The sequence below is a fragment of the Crocuta crocuta genome, unplaced genomic scaffold, assembly GCF_008692635.1.
Source record: "Crocuta crocuta isolate KB4526 unplaced genomic scaffold, BGI_CrCroc_1.0 scaffold546, whole genome shotgun sequence".
NCBI classification, from domain to species: domain Eukaryota; kingdom Metazoa; phylum Chordata; class Mammalia; order Carnivora; family Hyaenidae; genus Crocuta; species Crocuta crocuta.
Genome location: NW_027527441.1, coordinates 3,468,725 through 3,488,719, shown reverse-complemented (window position 1 = coordinate 3,488,719; position 19,995 = coordinate 3,468,725).

Genomic DNA, 19,995 nt, shown 5'->3' with positions numbered 1-19,995 from the left:
CCATCTCACCATCTTTCTGTCTGTGCTCATTTTACTGTTCTCCCAAGCAAGTCCTTGGATGAAAGGAAACGCGTTTTTAGTACTATTGATCTGTCTCTCTCCTCTTCATCAGTCATATCAGCCCTCTGGCATATAATTGCATTATGACGTAGTTTCTAAGTTTTCTCAAAAGATCTTGTCATAATAAGATTATTGGCCCCTGTAAATATCTTGTTATTTTTTCATTAAGTTTCTGTTCATTCAGCATGTTGAGTCTTCCATTTTGTTGTGAAGATTCAATCCTCTTTTTTCTATGTTTCTCCTGTGCCCTGGACATACCTCTACACGGCCCTCCTTATTTCTTTGCATGCCTGTCCCTATGGCGCCATGCCTGTCTCTGCTGGATGGGCCGTGCCTTATTCACCTTTGTATTATCCCAGAACTAGAGCTAGTAGGTACTTTGTAACTGTTGAACGAATGAAGAAAATGCCAGGAAACTAACTCCAGGGATTGTGTGGGTTTAATACATTCTCTCTGGACCTTGCAAAAGTTAGTCTATTAATAGATTAGTACCTTCCCCCATCCCTGTTAAGATGATGTGATAGAGTCTGTAACCACTTAATCCACCTTAAAATGCTCTTAGGCAACAACAGTGCTTTGACTTTAGGGGCTGGAAAGCAAACACTGTATGATATCCAATTGTTCTTGCTAGGGGCAGCAAGGGCAGTTTTAAGGAAGAAGAATATAATAAGATGAAATTTGGCCGAGATACAAGGTTAATGTCTCCTCACCTCCCAAAGAGTATGGAAGGATTATTTATCATCACAGCTGTTGGGGTTTAGAGCTTACTTCTTTTCCAAATGACGGTGCCTTCCACACAAGGCTATTCTCAGGGCCGCCCTAATTAGCCAGCATGTCCTCTTTAGGCAAGATTTGCCCAGGCTGTCTTTATCCAAGTGGTGACTTAAACCCATCTAACGTCCATCATTCATGCAAACAATGACCCAGCCTGTGGTGGCACTGATTCCTAACGCCAAAACTTGGAGAAAGAGCTGCTTTTCCATCATGCTGATTGTTGTTTCCAGCAAGATGTTTACCTCTTCAGGTTTCTCTCTGCCAAATACAAATCAGTATATTTCCAACATCCCAGTGTCTGAACAGTGTGTTGCAGGCTTCCACTGTTTCTCTTCAATTAACAGGCAGCTGTAAAAGAGCTTTGCAACTGACGTGGGGAGAAAATCTCTAAGGAGGGGATGGGCTGCATCCCACATCTCTAAATCCTCACCAGACATCTTCTGTTAGGTCTCCGAGAAGACATGTGCAGAGGGGACATTTCAGATAAATGAATAATCCGTGACTGATTGACTTTGATCTCACACAATACGTAGATTCCTATCCCAGGGAGTGAGGCAAGATGATACAAGGTCTATTTAATACTCCTTTGCTTCCTTAGTTGAAAGCCTAGAATGTAGGACAACTGAGTAGCTTGTTTCTTTAGACTACTCTTCCTAGATCAACACACTGAATTTGGTCTTCTGGATTTTATCTCTTCAGTTACAAGAAGCATGGAAACAAAAGGTTCAGGGCAATGGTAGCCTATCTGAGCCCTCCCTATCTTCCTTTAATGTGGCCACAGCATTGAGGCCACTAGACTTTACAAGAAAAAGATGAGTACCGACCTTTGTCACCACATTGTGAACTTCAGGAGGAAAGAAAATACCCACAGCAAGTTTGCTAAAACCAAGAGAAGAAAAGGCTTTACTTCTCTCCTTTTACTTCCCCCACTGCAGTCTTTAATCCATTTGAGCTCCTCTCTTTTGGATGGAATGTATATGTATGCCCATGTGTGCATGTGTGCACGCGCATGTGTGTGTGTGCATGTGCATATATGTGTGTGTTTACAATTTTATAAGCATGATATCTTGGGGTCCAAGTGTGCCTTCAACAGAACCTTTGCAGAAAATGAAGGCTTCTATAGCTTTAGATCTTCCCATGAGCACACAAACACATGAACATAAAAAAGAAACTGATTAGGATGAAAGTGAGGACACATATGCTTTTCTTTTTCCTTTTTTTTCTTCCTGCTTAATGGCTGCATCTACAGCTACAGATACTGTCAGTGGGATGGCAAGACATGTTATTAAGAACATTCACTCTCCCTTTCCCTTCTCCTTCCCCAACAATTTTTGATGGCTCATCTAATAAAGTACATATATTTACAGTCAGAGGTAATGACATGATAAAATTATTTTTCCCCAGCCCCTGACCTGTACCATTTAGTTGCCTACCTCCCTGAGCCCAGGAGCTAACATGACACCTTTACCTCCACTTGGTGGAGCTGTTCACGTATGTGCTTGAGGGAGGAGAGGGGAGTCCAGCCAGGCACTCTGTTCCAGCTGTTTAGGATTCAGAGATCTTTCCAGTGCATCATCCAGGCTTTAGGCAATGATGCCTTGCCTGCAATGACAGTACGATTATAATTAGTAGGCACTGTGCATTCCTATGTAACAAAGCACATACATGGGCCCAAGGGGACATATTTGCTAACCCAGGATCATTGTCAGCCAGCTCTGTGATTCTGGACAAATTGCTTGACTTTACTCTACCAGAGTTCTTGACCAAGTAGAGTGGGGAATGATCCCTCTTCTAGTTATCTCGGGAGTTTGGTAGAGCCTAAAATTAGATGTGAAAGTGCTCTGGGAGCTGAAACAATGGGGAAATCTGAATCACAATGCTCTTTGAATCTTATAAATTTTCCCAGTATGCAGGCTGCCTGTATCATCTTTCTCATTTTGTATGCCATTTTCCACAGCACAACCAGAATGGTCTTTCTCAATGTGTGTGTGATCATAGCATTTTGATTGAAATCCATGATATCTTCTCCCTCCCATAGAATGAAAGTCACAACTCCTTAAGTGGCTTGCAAAGCCCTTCACAGTAGGTGCTCTTCACCTCTGGCCAGTGGTATCTTGATACCCTAACAATGCACTGAACATCAAAGACTTCTCTCTTGCTCCTTCAGACCTTAACCATGTGGTTGTGTTGGTCTAGAACCAGCTTCTCCCCTGTTCTTTTCTCAGCTAACTCCCCCTCATCATCCAGATTTCACAGAGAGTCACTGAAAGTGACTGAAAGAGTCACTGAAGTCTTCCCTGGTCCTCTATTAGAAGCCTCTGGATTGTACTCCTGCAATACTCTATACTGTCTATCCCCAAATGTTGTGTCTGATTGTGTTTCCTCCACAAAGGCACAGTCATCACCTATGGGACTCAATATCGTAAAATTCTGCAGCTAGCATAACTTCAAGCTCCTAAACAGTACTCAGTAAATATTTTTGAATGACCAATTGGATGGTATATTAGTTTCCTACGACTGTCATAAAGGAGTACCACATACTGGATGCCTTAAAATAACAGAAATTTATTTTCTCACAGTTCTGGAAGCTGGAAGTTTGAAATTAAGGTGTCAACAGGGCCACATTCCCTCTGAGACTCTGGGTAGAATCCTTCCTTGCCTCTCTCTAGCTTCCGGTAGTGGCCAGAATCAATTCTTGGTGTTCCTTGGCTGCTAGCTGCATCACTCCAATCTCTGCCTCTGTCGTCACATGGCATTTCCCTTTTCCTATGAGCACACCAGTGACATTGAATTAGAGCTCACCTCATTTAAACTTGATTACTTCCCCAAAGATCTTATTTACAAATAAAGTCACATTTACAATTGCTACAAGTTAGGACTTCCATGCATATTTTGAGGGGACACAATTCAACCCGTAACCAATTGCAAAATCAATTAATGTAAGTTGTGGACAGAAAAGCCTTCCTCTGATTATGATAAAAACTTGTATAGAACTAATCATTGTACTTATATAAAATACGTACGATCGTGTGTATATATACACATAGGCCTTAATTTTTTTCACATTGTGCCCAAACCCCAACATCTAATTATCCCAAATAAAAAATACTATGTGATTTGTGTAAAGCACTTTAAAGACATCTGCCTTTTCCAGATGTAGTTTTTGGATGACAAGAAATTATTTCTTGGCCAACTTTCAGAATACAAAATTACGACAATCCATCACCATATAAATTCTATGCTTCTATCATTTAAAAACTTAACAACTCTGAAGTTAGTAGTAGTTTGTGTTTTAGTTAAAAGACAAGCAGTTTAATGTCATCATGTATTCAGATTTCTAAGTTAAGTGGATTTTAGTGGCTTAAAGTTCTCATCTTTGTCACCTATCATTCTTTAGTCCTATAATTTATTCTTTACTTTTTTCCTTGAAGATGATTCATGTATATATTAGGTATTTTCCCAAAGCCTCAGATTATGAAAAGCAAAGTTAGATGAAGAAAAGCATATGATCCTCTAAATTATGCCCTAGTTTCTAGTATTCAGCCCTGCAAAAATCAAGAAAGATATGTAACAAAAAGCTCAGATAAAGTACATTTTTCCTGATTCACATTGAGTAAAAGAAAGTGAAATAGAGATTTCTTTTTGTTTTAATTAAAAACTTTGAAAGTTGTGTGTGTGGGTAACTACTTAGTAAATTGCTCCTCTTTGCTAATGTTCATTTTGATTAGTGGCGATATTGGGGTCAGTCAGCATTTAGCTCTAGCTGCCCCCCAGGCAGCTTGTTTCAAGTTTGTTTCAAGCTTAGAACTGCTTTAGCAATCCCTCCAGAAAGCGAAGAGTGAATAATCTTTCACATGGTTATGAGTAAGAATCTATAATGTAGACTAGCTCTGTTGAAATAGACATTTTAGAGAATGTGAATGCCTATTTCAGGCAAAGAGGATTATAGATGAGTAACTTAACTGATCAAGGCACTTTTTCAAATCCCATCCCTTTAGGTTTTCTTAGAGTTTCAGATGAATTTAGCCAAATACCAGCCTTATGCTTTCCCACCTTTCCCTACATATGCGTGGTTGAATATTCTTTCAGTTTTAGGAATGGATTGTGATCCTAAGTTAAATGTCTAAATTGGAGACCTTAATTCTGATATTCTTGGGTGTGTATGTGTGCAAGCACACCACCATATGGCAAAAGGCAGAGTTGCTAAAACCAGATATAACAAAAAGGAAGATCAGTTAGTGAATTAATGAACTGAATGTTATACAAGGTACTTAACCATACTTTAAATCTCCAGATATAGTTGTTATCAAAACTTTCTGCCTTGATAAAACTACTGTGAACTACAGGTTTATTTACTTGCCATGGTTCCCCATTATAAAATATTAATTTAAAAAAAAATCAAACATGCTTATAAAAAGCCATTAATGTTCTTATTTCTTTTTTAAATATTTTTTAGTGTTTCATTTATTATTTTGAGAGAGAGAGAGACAGAGTGAATGAGCAGGGGAGGGGTAGAGAAAGAGAGGGAGATGCAGAATCTGAAGCAGGCTCCAGGCTCTGAGCTCTCAGCACAGAGCCCGATGCAAGGCTTGAACTCAAGAACCATGAGATCATGACCTCAGCCGAAGCCGGTTGCTTAGTCGACTGAGCCACCCAGGCACCCCAATGTTCTTATTTCTAGAACAGTTTGTAAGAGCGGAATAAATTTAAGTCTTTAGTGGAACAGCTGGAAATTGGGGCTACATAGATGTAGACTGCATTATTGCCTATACCTGTTCTATTCGTGTGAAAGTACCTATTCTTCTACTTTCTATGCACTAGACTGTAAGATACTGCAGGGAAGCAAGTTGCATTTTTATCTCCATGTTAAGTATCCATAAAGTCTAATCCCCATGGACTACCCAAGGGTGATGAAAACCTGTTTTACCAAACCTGTCTCTGTGATTGCATCAGTTTCCATGTTGATGTGTGTACAAACCTGTGGCTAATTATGGTTTCATTTGTTCTAAGACTAGGTACACTAATAAGTGAAAAACATTGAAAATCACCAAGAGAAAGGCATGCAAGTAAATAAATGGTGTATGTCATTTATTTTAATGCCTCTGTTGCTATTACTATTGTTGTCTTATTCCCATAGCTATTGGATGATTGAATTTAAATGTTGATAAAGCACATAATAAGCATCCTGTATGATAGGAATACTATACAATGATAATTATTTCCTCCCTTGTGCATTATTACTGAGGTTGTCCCTAATCAGGAACTGTAAATTCTAAACTTTTTTCTGCAGCCGTTTTATTAAAAGAGCTTCCGGATTTCTTTTTTTCCCAGGCTGGAAACAAAGAAACCCAAGTAGCTACTAAAGTCCACTGAAAGGGAAATTAAAAAGGCACCGTTTTTTTTTAAAGAATAATCAAGTCCACATTGAATAATAAATAAGATTCAAATTAAAATCCCTTCTTGGGATAATTATCTGGATGTTTTTGCTAACTGGCCTGAAGCCATTACTTTCTGGTCCTAACAGGTCAGGGATTGTTCCCCCATTGTTGAGAAGAAATAAAATTAAGAAAAGAGAAAAGCAAAAGACTATTGTGGAGGACTTATATATTATATACCATGTCTTGCCTATTTCACTTGTGCTGTTTCCAAGATAACCTTGTGAAGTAGACGTTAAGATTCCCAACTGCAAGGCAAGAAAAAATTTCAGTTTAAGTGCCTGACTTTCCAATGTCATACAACTATTGAAATAGACAGAATTTTAACACCAGCTGCCTAAGTTCTTTTCCATATTCCATGCTAATTACTAAAAAGGTGTGAGATTGACATGTGGGAGTTATACCTTTATGTAAATGCAAATGAAACACAGCAGAGACTAGAATGTTCTCTGGCCCTGGCAGGAGACAGGAAGCACAAAGTGACAGATCTACTCTGGCCCCATAATTTTAAGAGGCACTGTAATTTTAAAATAGTAGTAAATATTTTATTTGCTTTTTTTTTTTTTTTTTTTTTTTTTTTTNGGTATCCACTAAGCCCTGTCCCCATTCTCTGGCTAAGGGATGTGCCAAGTGCGTCTTTGTGATAAACTACTGTGTTTGTATGTGAATGGATGGAAGGACACAGCAGAGATAATGTAACATTTACTGCTTTGCTATTAGCACAATGGGCTGTCTTTATAGACTGTAATATCCAAATCTATGCACCAGTGCTCTTTCAAATAGAGAATTTGTTTCCTATTTTCACTTAAAACTATCTTTTATTTTAATTAACAGGAATGCAGTTTAATCAACCATCGTTATAGCTAAGGGAGTTTTACAGGCTTATAATACTGTCAGATTCTAGGGTATATAAGTGAGAAATAAATAGGCACTTTTAGGAAAGAAGTGCATTTTCCTCTCTTCCTCCCTCCTTTCCTCCCATTTTTCTTTCCTGCCTTCCTTTCCTCCCTCCCTCCATCAATTCCTTCCTTCTTTCCTTCCTTCTCTATGAAGAAACTATTCTATAAGCTAGGAAGTCTCATTAATGGTATATGATTCCATCTCAGAACATCTTTCGGATTATTCAAAGCTGTCTGAAGCTTCATTCCAATGTCATTACCCAAGGGCTCCCAGTGATGTGAGCACTTGTTTTTATAATGGAAGGGGAAAGGATTTGTACATGCATCTATGGATTAGAAGCAGTGGTGTCCCGGTGTAACACGCAGCTCTTCAGTGGGAGGTAGGGGGAAAGAAAGATTGGATAGAGGAAAATTCTTGATTTCTAGAGTTTGCCAAATTCTGAGGTGTAGATACTCCTACCATGACCAACTCCAGGGTTATCTTTTCCCACTACATTTCATTAGGGCCATATAAGGTGTCATAAGGCAGAAAGCAGTGGTGGGGACCCATGCGGCTGCACCAATACTCATTTATTTCTTGAGAATCTACAATTCAAATAGTTATTCGTTTTAATACCCCAGTGTTGTTTCTTCCAAGAAATATTTTCCTTCTTTCCTAAAGAGATAATAAATTTTCATGATGTAATTTAGGAGATATTTTTATTCTATTACTCACCTCATCACTATTGCTTTGTATAAAACTAGATTTGTGAAAAGACCCATTATTTTACATTTATTATGTCATCTCCTGTTGGTTTGAAAATGAGATGTTTATTTTGTTAATATGTTTTTCTAATCAAGAAATTGAGGCAGAGATTGAGGTTAGAAAACCTATTAAGTTTTTCTCAAGGCAATATAATGGCAGGCTAAAAATTTTCAAATTAATTAGTGGCAATTTCTTAGATCTGTTCATAGACCATTCAAAACTGGGTTAAAAATTTTTAATTTTTTTATGGGTCCAAAACGCAATTACTCAAGGAATTATATATATGTATGTATGTATAAAGAGGGACATATACATCTGTATATGTATCTGTGTGGGGATATACATATGTATTTGTATGTTAGCTAATGAGTTAGCTTTGTCAGTGTAAAAATTAGAAAACAAGATAAAATAATCTCATACTCTGCCAAGTAGCTGTGCCCAGCTAGAGATGGTTGGGTCTGCATTATGTATCTTGTTACTTATCAGTTCTAGGAAGAGAGGAGTCCATTTTCTGTCCTGATCACTGTCAAAATCTCAGATTCTACATAGTGACTACACATAGGAGACTCTCAAAACAAGTTTGAAAGTAAATACATCGGGAGTGCCTGGGTGGCTCAGTCAGTTGGGCCTCAGACTTTGACTCAGGTCATGATCTTGTGGTTCATGGGTTCGAGCTCCACATCAGTCTCTGTACTGACAGCTCAGAGCCTGGAGCCTGCTTCAGCTTCTGTCTCCCTCTCTTTCTGCCCCCTGCTCATGCTCTGTCTTTGTGTCTCTCTTTCAAAAATAAATAAACATTAAAAAAAACTTTTTTTAAGTAAATACATGAATTAATTAATTTAAGAGATAAGATAGCAAAGCCAAGTCTCTGCATTATTTCTATAACATTTTTCAATTTTCAGTATAATCATTTATTAGGTAGGTTGCTTAGAAATCGTGTTTACCTGAAACTGCTATGTATGTATGTGTGTGTGTGTGTGTATATATATATATATATATATATATATATATATATTTTTTTTAGAGAGAGAGGGAGGCAGGGAAGGAGGGTGAGAGAATTATTCAACTTCAAAATAAAGGCCTCCAAATGTCTGAAAACCTTCTAGGTATGTGGACCAGTCAAACTGTGCCAAAAGATAATGAGAGGATCTTATTGCTTTAATTACCTGTGTTCTCCAAGGAACACCCACCCCTGCCAATTCCTACACATGTTATTTATTTATTCCTCTATGCATCTATCCATCTATCCATTTATTTAAGAAATACTTACTGTTCCAAGTACTGTTTAAGTAGTGGAGACACCAGAGTGAGCAAGACATCTACAAGAGGCTCTCATTACCAAGGAGCTTACATTCATGAGATTAAACTCATACATAAAAGAAATATTATATAGACAATTAAAAGAGGATGATGTGACCTGAGAAAAATTAGATGACCATATTAGATTGGGTGTTCAAGAATGAAATGAATTTAAAGTGAGATCTGAATGACAAGAAAGAACTACCCATCAGGAGTTGGGGATAGAGTTTCAGGGATGGCAAACATCGAACATGATGACCCTGAGGATGGCATGACTTTCTTCCTGTTTCTTGAACAGACCAAAGGTTGGCCCATAAAGGGTGAGAAGAAAGCTGGTACAAAATGAGATTGGGGAGGACCCCTGGGTGGTTCAGTCGGTTGAGTGTCTGACTCTTGATTTCATTTCAGGTCATGATCCCAAGGATCATGGGATTGAGCCCCACATCAGGCTCTGTGCTTAGCAGGGAGCCTGCTTGAGATTCTCTCTCTCTGTCTTTCTGTCTCTCTCTGTCTCTGTCTCTCTCTCTCCCTGTGCCCCTCTTCCCAGCTCATATGCATGCCCTCTCTCTTCAAAACAAAATAAAACAGAACAAAAGGCAAAATGAGGTTCATTTAATGTTTATTTATTTTTGAGAGAGAGAGAGAGAGAGTGAGCAGGGGAGGGTCAGAGAGAGAGGGAGACACAGAATCTGAAGCAGGCTCCAGGCTCTGAGCTGTCAACACAAAGCCTGATGCAGGGCTTGAACTCACAGACTACGAGATCGTGACCTGAGATTAAGTTGGATGCTTAACCGACTGAGCTACCCAGGTGCCCCTTTTGTGTCTTGTCTTATAAAGACATCCATCCCATTATGAGGACCCTCATTATCATGTAAACTTAATTACTTCTCAAAGTCCCCATCTCCAAATCCTGCCACATGTGGATTAGGGCTGGAACATATACATTTTTTTTTCAAATAGTTTATTGTCAAGTTGGTTTCCATTGGAACATATACATTTTGAGGGGGCTCAATTCAGTTTATAGGAGATGGGAAGGAGAAGGGATCCCTAGAGCTCTTTCTAACATTTATAGATGAGCTGATAAAGAGAAGCCAGCAAAAGAAACTGGAAAGGAGCAAAAGCGAACTTGAAGAAAACCAAGGAGCATAGGGTATGCCGTGTGACACTCGTTAGGATGTTTGAGGAGAAAGAGGTTGAAATAGTCATTTAGTAGAGTTGAGAAGTCAAGTGCAACAGAGGACAATGGTTTGGGGAGACAGTTCTCCATGGGGCTTTTTCGTTTTTGCTCATCTTCCAGTCAGAGTCACTGACTCGCTTGTTTCAAAACTTTTTTTGGTCAAGGCTGTATAGTGAACAGCCCTGCAAGATTGAGAAGTGTCCTTCTCCAGAGCAAGGGACAGGTCTGTTTGGTGTTTATTGCAATAAAGAGAATGTCTCCCTCTGGGGCAAAGGTCCAACAGGCTGTGTGCCCATTATAAAGTATTCAGGTTCCCAAAGCGCATAGTTTCTCTTCCGTAATGCCACCCACTTGTATGTATACATGTCACCTGGCCTTTTTATGGCAGTTATGGTGGCATTTTTTTCCCCAGCAACATTCATGACACTGATATAGATGCACGTAGATGAGTTTATGTGTTAGGGATTTTATATGTGTGGTTTACTGCATGATCACATAGCTCCTTTTGAATATTTAAAGTCCCTCACTACTGGAATGTGCGGACCCGGGAACCCCACATTTTAACGTTACCATGTAAAGTGCTGATGAATATACCAGAATATTTAGGTATTTCAAAAGAGGTACTAAAGTAGTAAATACTTTACTCGACCATTTGTCACAATCAGTTTTTTATATTCTTATGCTTAGGAACATAATTTATATTAAAGAATTGGGCTTTTGTGACACCCCTGTATTAGTAGTACTTGACTAAACCACGGACCATGAACTACACTTAATTAATAATAATAATTAATGGAACATCATACATGTTCAGAGGATAAAGGAGGTAATTACATATAACAGAGGCATGTAATATATCTCTGATTTATTAGGTTGAAAAATCAATAAACATGTTTTCTACATGGTTCCTAGCATAAAGTTTTAATTGAATTGAGAGACGTTCCTTTCCCACTTGGTTGCTAGTTTCCCTCTTCGTAATGCAAGGATATTATCCCCATAGAGCAGTTAAGAAGATATTTGTCTGTAAAGCAATTTAGTGTAAATGATATTGACTCTGCCTGTATGCACACTTGTATGCATATATAATGGACTGAGGGATTCCAAGTATTGGCAGTCTGTTTCAGACTGTAGAGGGAGACCCATCTACAAATCCAGTGTCTGGTTCTAGGTTTTACTTCCTCTCCTACACTTCCCCTTACCATGGTGCCCTAAGGTGCACAGGCATCCTCATCTCCCAAATTCTGGTTGGCTGTCTTCATTTGCATGCCATAAAATCGCTTTCCACGCTTTCTGGAAGACTCTATGCTGCTGTAGGCCAGTAAGTGTTCATTCAATTCTAGTCTTAATTCCCTCACTCATCCCTAAGTGTTATGTTGTATGTAGTTCTTTTGCCAGAAGCAGCTTTATATTAATATTGAAGTTTTCTTAGGTGTGTTGAATGCCTAAAATGTGTTCTGTTTTTCCTGAGACTCTTTTGGTGTTGCAGGATCTAAAGTAGACAGTAGAGGCTTTTAACATTGTGGAAGAATGTCCAGTGTCCTTTTTGAAGAGAGAGGAGGGGCAGAAACCTCCTTTAAGCCCTCTTTGTTCCCACCCCTTGCTTGTCTCTTCTTCATATTCGGCAACCACGCCTGACTTGGCAGAGCCCGACAGCAGCCACCAGCATCAGTTATGACAATAGTTGGTAGATTTAAGCTTCAGGGGCAATGTACCAATGGAATAAATAGAATATATAATTGTTGCTCTGAGGACAGAACGTGTCTGCACTCTCTACAGGGGTCCTCATTTAAGCCCAACACCCAAAAAAGACAAACATCTAAAGCTCAGCGTGGGGTCCCTAAGGCAGGGGAATACAAGCAAAGCGTTTTCCTCATAAAATGCAAGTTTTAGGATTTCATGTCAATCACAACACAGCTTTCACCCATCTCGAGACCTGAATCAGTAACCACGGCCTGCTGATACGTGTGATTCTGTTGGCTCGGAGCACAAGCAAGCTCCGAGCATATGCCTGGTGGGAGACTCACAACAATTTTTTAATGTAACATGGTTGAACTCATTTTTCTTTATCTTATTTCCTTCCTTAAACTTCAGCCAGGCATTTTTTTTTTCCAAAAGAGCAAAACTAAACTAAACATTTTGCCTTTAGCATGGCATAAAAGAATACTTAATATTTTGATCTCAAGCAGCCATTTCTAGCACATCTTTCCTCATTCTTTACTCATTCAGTCTCTGGGTGCACCCAAAGGTTGAGTTTTCTGGAACATAATCCTCTCTCATAATTCCACATCTTGGTATAATTTTTTTTTCCTGCTATGCCCATTTCCCACCTGATGCAATTGTACTCCCCATTCAAGGCCAAGTGAGTGTAAATGTTTCTGAAGAAAGTATTAATGACTCCTTCCCTCTCCCTCCCACTCCCCAGAGTTTTAGCTGTCAGACAGAAAGAGCCTGGGGCAGAAATCTGAATGACCTGGTAGGTGACAGAGAATGGAATTGGGAGAGATAGCCACTTAGTCATTTCTTCTCTTTGCACCGTCATGAAGCAAAGATGGAAAAGAACCCATGTTTTACTTCAACACATCATAAATTATCATGAAATAACATGAGATATTATGAGCCTTTGGTTTCTGACAAAGTAAAAAATGTTGAAGAGAAATATTATTAAGTATCCATATTATAGAAATACATGAGGTATGCTTTTTATAACATGTAGAGGCCAGTTATGTAGGCATGTTAATGTGGATCGCATTTTTTTTTTGAAGTATACAAATGTGTACATTTAGTTTTAAAAAGGGAAGAGTTGCAAATAACAAGATGAGAATGCATAATTATGCCATGTGGATAATGCATGATAAAGTCTTGGCAACAAGACTCTTTTAGCTTATTTTGGGTGTAATAAGCATCTTCTAAGAGAGGTTCCTGATGTGTCCTGTCTGAGGCATCTGCATTTATTGGTAGTCAGGATGCGTCACGGGATCTAGGATGCGGTAGCTGTAAGTTTCATGGCCACTGATGCAGTAGATAGTAACGTGTCTCTATCCACATGGCACACTGACTCAGCTGATAAGTGCCTCAGGGACCCAGGGCCGATGGCTGTTTCTGCCACGAAATACTCCCTGGCATCAGAACGGAATTACTTAAACACTACAATTCTGTAATTTGTATCAACAGCTGTGAAGGTAAGGGCAGTCCTTCATGTAGATGGATTTCTGTCATCCGTACTGAGATGTTCATTTAATGTCTGTGATACTGTCCCCAGGCAGTGGTATATCTATCATGTTTTCCTTCACATGAAGGCTCAACCAACACCCAGTGAGCCTATGATCATTGATTATTGATCATCCTTTGATCATCTGAATCCTTCCCGCCTAACTTCATTTTTCCTGCTCTATAGTATAAATCCTCTCTTTCTGATAGGCAGATATCCTTCCCCTTGTCCCCAGTTTCTCTTCATTGCTCATATTCTGAAAGCCTGAGACGGTCTCCCTCCTTCCTTCTAGATAATTGAGAACTCCAAGGCACCCCTGGAGCCCCATCGCCTACATTTTCATTGACTTCTTCTGGTCAGCCCGACATCTCCTTTTTTCTGAAGTCGGTTTGAACTTCTGTTTCTTTCCACACTTACAGACCTTTGAGTTTATGTGTCTTCTGTTGCTTTCTCTTTCTCTGTCAGTTATTTTATTCTGGCCCTTGGTACTCCCTGAGCACATCTAATTACTATCCTAAACTCTTTCAGAACGGGAAACCTATATTTTGCTTCTCACGTAATCCTTAAGGAGCTTCACATACATAGTGGTGGATTGATTGGTAAATAAGTAAAATAGGGACTCAAGAAAGGTCACTGGGCCATTCTAGGACATGGTCAAGGAATGTGATACCAGGACAGCAACAAGCTACCAAGTGGAGATAAAGTAGACATTGTATATAACAGAGGAATTCTGACTCAATATGTATTTTTCTCTAACTCCTTGATACATTTACTATCAACTATAGAAATGTTAACAATAAGTTAATATTTTTCATTAAGAACTACTACAACCTTCAAGAGTCTTAAGGCTTTCTTTTATTGTGGCCAGGGAAACTTTTTGTAATGGCCCCTTTTGATGGTGTCATTTATCCAGTCTATGTGATATAATTTGAGATAGTTGCTCAAATTTAACATATATACAATGTGTATATGAATATATATCCACATTTCCAAACTATTCATAACTTTTCCACTAGTCCCTGCATACCATTTGAAAATTTGACAACTGTGTCTTCTGGCTAAAGATCAGTATAAACCTTTTATTTGTTCCCTGGAGACTCGGGCCAAAATCTTGCCCAGCTCGAGAAGTGCTTCATAACAAACAACAAGCCACTTTTGTAACACCAGCTAAGAGAACTCCTTGCTTTTCCAATTTGAACGTAAAGGATGGCTGCTCAGTTTCCATGCCTAATTTTCTCAGTGTTGAAAAAAATCGGCTGAGGGAACTTCCCACTGCTGGAGTTTTGCTAGTAATCTTTGGCTCTGCATGAGGTCTCAGGACTCTGTTGTCATCCCTCAACTGGTTGTCCTCTTCCATCACTTTCCTGGGCAGAGGATCAAACCAGCTATTAGGTGGCTGTTTGCACTGCATGAAAACAAAGTTTAACGTAAAGAAACTTACAGCTTTCCCACTCCTAATGCCTCAGAAGCTGTCTGACCTCACGCCTTCTTTGAACTGAAAGGGGGTGGGTATCCCATAGGTCTTTTTGACCAGATCATCATAGCATGTTGAAGTCCTAACGACCATTGCCTGAGCATGGGGAGGGGATCTTGAATGTGTATGTATTATCCTGCTTGTTCATTATTTCCAAGTGTAGGCTATAGAGTGAATCGGCTATCCTTGTGTTGTGAGGGTTGATAGCTTTGCAGTGTTAATTCTTAGACTTCCTAGGCTGTATCATCCTTCAAAAGCACTTGGCTTTTGAAAATCAGTATTAGGCATGATCATTCCTTCTCTTATGTGTCACTGACCTTCAGAGACCACAAATAGGCCAAAATCTACAAGCATCAGATTTCTAAACACATGTTTGGTAGAGAGGGTTTCTCTTTCCTGGCTGAGAAATGCTAGCTACTGGTCTGGAGAAAATCTGCTTAGCAAATTGGAAGAGGCCAGAGGATTAAATGCTGTTGAGATCCACTTAGCATTTTCCCCCTACACACAGTATTGTAGCACAGAGGAAAAAAAAAAAAATCCCGTGTTGTTTTGTTTTGTGTGGGTTGGGTTGGTTTTTTTTGTTTTGTTTTTTGCTTGCACTTATAAATTATTCATTAGACCAATGAGATAATATGAGAATTTGGCCTCTAAGAAAGAAAGGAAAGTTTTTAAAATAAAACTAACACATATGCACAGTACAGAATTATATCAGGCATGTGTTAGAATATGGATCAGGTTTCCAAACATATATTTACGTCTGTCTTAGGCTTAAAACAAAGTTCTATATATATCTTAAGAGTTCAGTACAGGATGTGTGAAACAAACCAAAGCCATGTTACTTTCTTTGTCACATCGTGAAGGCCCTAGGCAGAGGTACCTTACTATCCTACATTATGTGTGGACTCTCAGATATCGGTCAGTAGCTGAGTCAACTAATCTACCTGGTCGAAGTTGCAGCTTCTCCCAGATTCGGGACAGTGGAGACAGTGTGATGTGCCTACAGCTGCCTCTAATGAGGCAAATCAGAGAGCAGATGGTTCAAGTCTAGAGTCCAAGCTGCTATGGCTTTTCAGGAGGAAATATTTCTTTATTTTCTAAAGAGTTACCTCTGTTCTAATGTTACAGGATGTTTTATATTAATAATATAACATATGTTATATGAATAAATCAGAGTCAATTAGAACCAAACCTCTCAGTTTATTATGGATTATTCTGTACTTACATAGTTTGCAGTAGCAGCTAGAATAATGGAAATATACAAGAAATACTCGTTCTTCCTCAGATTATAAACACCATGGAGGCAGGGGCCATATTTGCCTGATTTACTGTGTCCTCAGTATTTCTACTGTGCCTAACCCATACCAGGCTCTCAGCACCTCATTGAGTTGAAATGAATTACAATGGCAAGAACTGGATTCTACATCAAGTACTGGACAATCATGTTTCTCAAGGGACTTTTGTGGGTCAACAAAGGGACAATGTGATGAAATGTGAGGAACAGTTAGAGTGATTACTTGACCCTGGTCACTGCCTAACATTTATAGTCCACAGCATTCCATACACACTGCAATTGCTTTATGCTTTCCAGGATCAACAGACCATACCCATCAAAACACACACATGAATGTGTGTAGGCACATGCCACATTATCGTTCCGTGAGCATCCATGTTTGTCTATATTTGTGTGTTCTAAATAGTGCCTTCTAAATATGCAGTGAATATTTTTAATGGAATTACAGTAAGGGTTTAAAAGATATTTGATTTTCAGCTAGGTTAACATTGGTTAGTTCTAGTATGAGATTTTGTCTTATGTTGGGAAACCAAGTCAAGTTACTATAGGTCTATTCCTGTATTTTCTCCCTTCTTCTCATTTTTTTTCTATTAAAATAGTAGTAATTACATTTCTAGTAGGATGTTCTTGAAAGCACTTGAATTCCTAGAATACAAATGGTCCTGGAACCTAGGGCATTCTTCTTAGGGTTCACACATTTCGGAGCCAAGACTTTGTTCAGAATGCTCTGTGCCACATCTGATACAGCAACGGCTGGCTAAAAATGCCAAGCGGGATTGATCCATCAACAGGCCTGGTAAAATAAGAACATTACACTTTACATAGATTCATGATTAAAGCTGAAAATCACATAATAACTATAGCAGATTCTTAGATGACCGCTGTATCTCACATTGTCTATTTTCTTTCCTCAGTTCTACTTTCTAAGTTTATTGTGAGGTTTTGATGATTATGTGTGTATGTGTTAGTTTTTGAAACAGAATTTGAAGTTTCAGTGAAAATTACTGCCCTGGTTCATGCTGATTTCCATTATTCCATCTTCCATTTTTGTCCTTTGTTGGCATGTCAGTAGTTGTAGAGTAAGGCTGCCAAGTCGCCTGTCTTTCAGGGGTTTTATAACCTCTTCATGGAGACACTGGCTTAGCCAACCAGGTGGAAAAATTCAGGGGTTTAGACATAACCAGAGTCAGTCAAAACCTCAATCTTTCCTTCTACCCTGCTCTTTGTTATATCTAATGACTGGCTCCAAAGGGTACGAGGAGAGACTTTCCATAAAAGGATAAAAAAATCAAAGAGGAACAAATTTCTTTCTTTCTTTCTTCTAATAGGATGAATAACAGTCTTTGGTGCTGAAAATCGGTTTGTTTGTTTTTTTTTCCAAAATCAGGCATTCATATAAACATATAAAAAATGATTTTGCCCATAAATACGTATTAACACACTTCCAATTAATCTTGAATCTCAGGTTTTTGTTCCCTAAGTCCAATACTTCAGTTCAGAAAGGAAGTATAATTCCCTACTGACTAACTTTGACAAAAACCTTCACCTCCCTTGAGGAAAAGCCTTTATCAAAACTACTCAAACGAGGCTTCATCGTAATTCTAAGTTTCACAGCCTATCACAGGGTCTGGTCTGGTCTCCTGGACCCTCCTCATCTGCATTAAAAATAATCTTCACTGTGATAAACCCAAAGTATATTAAGAAAAACTAATCAATTAAACAATTTTCTATTTTATATGCTGTATATACTATCAGTAATGCAGACATATGTATGTTTGAAAGATTTTCTCTGAAGAAGATTTCCACAAACATTTTGAAACTTTTAATTACTCAGGAAATTAATCATTCCTTGAATCTCATTTGTTTGGCACCACTAGCAAAGGACTGGTGAAATTCATGTTTAAGCTTCCTGATTTGGTGGAAACATTTTTTTAAAAGAAAAATTTGTGACTGTTAATCTGACTATACTGTTTCTGAAAACAGTGCCATTTGATGTTTCTTCCACCGATTAGTTGAAGTCAACTTTTAAGATGTACAGAATTAACTTTTAATTTCAATGAAACACTGGAAGAGAAAAGAAAGACACCATAAAAATATGTGACAAAGAAAAGGGAGGGAACAGGAGATTGAGAAATTATCATGAGAATTTAGTAAGAGAATTCTATGCCTAACAAGATGTGTGGTGTATATAGAAAGGTAAACAGTAATTTCCTACTCTCCCTCTATACTTTTAGGCCCCTTCGTTTTCTGGCAAGGATTTAGGCCAGAGCATAGTGGGTGGGCCAAGTTGGTTGGTCCTCAAAGAAAGGAAACTTGTATTCTCATGAGACCAAGGGCCCAGCGGACGCCAGCCACTGCCGTCTCCTTTAGAACACGCATGCTGCGATTCTTGCAGAAGTTGCCATAAGTACATTATTCTCCTCGATGAGAAGTATTTGTGTGTATGTGGGAAAGGGTTTGAATTGGGGAGCGGGTATCAGGAAATTCATAGAATCGGGGCACTGGGTACCCGACATTTATTCCAGATCTTTTGTGCAGAATTTGAATCTCATTCAAGGAAGTGACTAAATTGCATTAAGCATTTGAGAGTGCTTAACAGCTTGTGTGCTCTATTATGGAGTAAGTGGAGTTTCCCTGGGATGTATTCCCTCACATCGCCTTCCTATGGCTGACTTTTTCTACCTCAAAACTAACACGTACGGTCTGCTTAATTTCTCTGAGGCTCTGACAGTGATCAGTTTGTTAAGTCCACATTGCCAATGATTCTAACATGCTTGCCATTATAACAAGGAATGATTTGTCTTTTAAAAGGAGAATTTTAAATGTATAATGTTTTAGATATATAAGATATAACTTTTTTATTTAAAAACTTTTTAAATGTTTTATTATCCATTTTTGAGGGAGAGAGATAGAGTGCAAGTAGGGGATGGGCAGAGAGAGGGAGACACAGAATCTGAAGCAGGCTGTAGGCTCTGAGCTGTCAGCACAGAGCCCGACTCAGGGCTCAAACTCACCCACCATGAGACGATGACCTTAAGATATAAATTTATTGATAGAGTTTTTAGAGCAAAGACCCAGAAGAGTAATTTTTGATTGGGAGGACTTTAAAAGTTCTCCCTTAAACATCATTCCATTTGACCTTCTGTTGAAGAATGTGGCACACCTGAGTTATTTCTTCTTAACCCTTGGGGGTAGGGCTTAGACCTAAAAATGTGCTACCAGTGAAGAGTGTGGACTTTTGTTTTTGTTTTAATTTTTGACTTTTTGAGAGATGCTTAAAAGCTATAAATTAAGGAAAGCAAGCATTGGGCCAATGGGAAAACTGAATTTTCTCTCTAGCTTCAACTACTCTAGCTGTGTGATGTCACATGTTAGTTTATCTCTCTGAATCTCTGTCGCCTCTTCTATTTTTAAATGGGAATATTAAAGGAAAAATGTTAAAGATTGTTGATACGTTGGTATTCATGGGGAGATTGATAGATGGACCATCTCTTGTTCTGTTGACGTGAGCTTCCATTGGGGTAGCTTTCATGGAGGATAACTTGGGTGTTTAAACCATAATGTATATTGTGATACCAGTTGGCCATGCAATTTCCCCTTCCTGGAATTTATCCTAAGAAGACCGTTGAGTAA